Source organism: Mobula birostris, chromosome 9 (genome assembly GCF_030028105.1).
Source record: "Mobula birostris isolate sMobBir1 chromosome 9, sMobBir1.hap1, whole genome shotgun sequence".
In the NCBI taxonomy this organism is placed as follows: Eukaryota; Metazoa; Chordata; class Chondrichthyes; order Myliobatiformes; family Myliobatidae; genus Mobula; species Mobula birostris.
This window is the reverse complement of record NC_092378.1, coordinates 99,316,958-99,320,102: the sequence shown is the minus strand read 5'-3', so window position 1 is coordinate 99,320,102 and position 3,145 is coordinate 99,316,958.

Genomic DNA, 3,145 nt, shown 5'->3' with positions numbered 1-3,145 from the left:
ATTTGGCAGAATATTTATAGCTTGGGTTAAGCTATTATACCACTCGCCTTTAGCATGTATACAGGCAAATTATTTTCGATCCGACTATTTCCCATTAACACGTGGCACTCGCCAAGGCTGCCCATTGTCCCCTCTTTTGTTTTGCAATTGCAATTGAGCCTCTTTCTATTGCACTTAAGTCAACTACATTATTTCAAGGTGTTAGAAAAGGGGACATGGAACACTGTGTATCCCTATATGCTGATGACCTCTTACTTTATGTTAGCGACCCTGTAGGTAGTAGTCCTGCTATTGTGTCATTATTAGGTCAATTTGGAGCCTTCTCTGACTATAAACTGAACTTTCAAAAAAGCAAGTGTTTTCCCATTAATAACTTGGCCCTACAGATTCGACAGGAGTCTTTACCTTTTCCTTTATCTCAAGATGGTTTTGTACACCTAGGAATACATATTACTCGCTCTTTTACATCTCTGTTTGAAGCTAACTACAGGCCTCAAGTTAGCCAAATGAAGGCTGATTTCAAGAGATGGCGCAGTTTACCCCTTACTATAGCCGGGAGAATTCAGTCAGTGAAAATGAGTATACTTCCTAGATTTCTTTATTTGTTTCAGTGTTTGCCAGTTTTCTTATCTAAGTTATTTTTTAAATCAGTTGACCAAGCTATAACCTCCTTTATCTGGGAAAGTAAGGTCCCAAGGGTTAATAAGCACACTCTCCAAAGAGGTCATGACGTAGGTGGAATGGGTCTTCCCGGCTTTATTCATTATTACTGGGCATCGAACATTCAAAAAGTATTATTTTGGCTCCACCGGCTAGATATAATCTGGTGCCTGCTTGAGTCACGGTCTTGCCACTCCTTGTCTCTCCCAGCTTTGGTGTATTCTTCCTTACCATTGAAATCCTCTCAATTCACATCTAACCCGGTCGTGCTCTCCACCCTCAAAATTTTTAATCAATTTTGCTGCCACTATAAGTTCATATCAGCTTCAGTTTTGGGCCCCATTCATAAAAACCATTTATTTCCTCCCTCCACATTCGATTCAACTTTCAAACAATGGGGTTTGAACGGTCTTATGCGCATTAAGGATTTGTATACTGATAACATATTTGATAGTTTTGATAACCTGTGCGGTAAGTATGGCCTTCCGCATAATCATTTTTTTAAATACCTGCAGATTCGCCACTTTGTCAAGGAAAAATTTCCCTCTTTTCCTGTTCTACCACCTGCTATGTTATGGGAAAAACTCACTCTTAGCTTTAACAATAAAAGGCTGATCTCTGAACTATACTCTCAGCTGATGTCTTTGGGAGTTCAAGATCTAAACAAAACTAAGTGTAGGTGAGAGGATGACCTCGGTATGGATCTGGCTGAGGAATATTGGGCAAAAGTATTGAATAGGGTTCATTTCTCATCATCATGTGCTAGACTGGGGCTTGTACAATTTAAAGTTTTACACAGGGTACATTTAAGTAAAGCCAGACTTGCAGACATATACCCTGGGACAGACGCTGGCTGTGACAGGTGTTCCTTTTCTCCAGCTGGTTTAGTAGATGCATGATGACTATTGGGCACTGGTTTTTAAAATTATCAGTGAGGTTTTGGGGGTGACACTGAGACCATGCCCGCTTATAGCTGTATTTGGTGTGGCAGATGATGAATTGGGTTTAAATGCAAGCCAGTCGGATATCATTGCATTTACATCGCTATTGGCCCGTAGGAGAATTTTGCTGGTTTGGAAATCTGCCACTCCCCCAACTGCTGCTGCTTGGTTAGAAGATGTAATGTTTTTTCTGAAATTAGAAAAGATTAAAGTCACTTTGAGGGGGTCTGTGAAAAAGTTCTATTTGAAATGGGGAGCTTTCTTATCATATTTTCGGAGTCTTAAGGAATTATCTACTAGTTGAGGGCATTTGATTGTACTTGGGAAGTTGCCTCCCATTTAACACGCTTATAACTTACCTCACAGGGTGGTTGATGAATTGTAAATATGAGTGTATTTTGGATCATCTGGCATGTTGCAGATGTGTGTGAGCCGTCGTCTTGGAGTAGTGTTGGGGTGTGGTTGTGAAATGTCTGTACTTGTATTTGTGAATTGTTGTGATATAAATATATTAGCTGCCATGATATGTTCGGGGAGGGCGGGTGGGGGAGGTTTGTTTTGGGGGTACGATATTAAAGCAAAATGGAGGAAAATGTAATCCATTATATATTCTGTATTGTGTTATTCTTTCAATAAAAATTTTAAAAAAAGATAGCAGAGTGAAGGGATATGGGGAGAAGGCAGGAAAGGGATACTGATTGTGGATGATCAGCCATGATCACAGTGAATGGTGGTGCTGGCTCGAAGGGCTGAATGGCCTACTCCTGCACCTATTGTCTATTGTCTATTGACTTGGGAGTGCTTGTGCATGAATTGCAAAAGGTTGATTTGCAGGTGCAGCAGGCTGTCAAAATGGCAAATGCAATGTTGGCCTTCATTGCTAAAGGGATTGAATTTAAGAGCAAGAAGGTTATGCTGTAACTGTACAGGGTACTGGTGAGGCCACATCTGGAGTACTGCGTGCAGTTCTGGTCTCCTTACTTGAAGAAGGATATACTACTAGCTTTGGAGGTAGTGCAGAAGTTGTTCACCAGGTTGATTCCAGAAAAGATGGGGTTAGACTATGAGGAGAGATTGAGTCGCCTGGGACTGTATTCGCTGGAAATCAGAAGAATGAGAGGAGATCTAATAGAAACATATAAAATAATGAAAGGGATAGATAACATAGTGGCAGGAAAGTTGTTTCCTGTAGTAGGTGGGACTAGAACTAGGGGACATAGCCTCAAGGTTCGGAGGAGTAAATTTAGGAACTGCTTTTCCCAAAGTGTGGTGAATCTGTGGAATTCTCTGCCCAGTGAAGTAGTGGAGGTTACCTCGGTAAATATATTTAGGATAAGGTTGGATAGATTTTTACATAGTAGGGTAATTAAGAGTTACGGGGAAAAGATAGGTAGGTGGAGATGAGTCCATGGTCAGATCAGCCATAATCTTATTGAATGGTGGAGCACGCTCGACAGGCCAGGTGGCCGACTCCTCCTCATATTTCTTATGTTCTTATGGCTTTGTGGCCAAGTTTGCCAATGTTACAAAGATAGGTGAAGGGG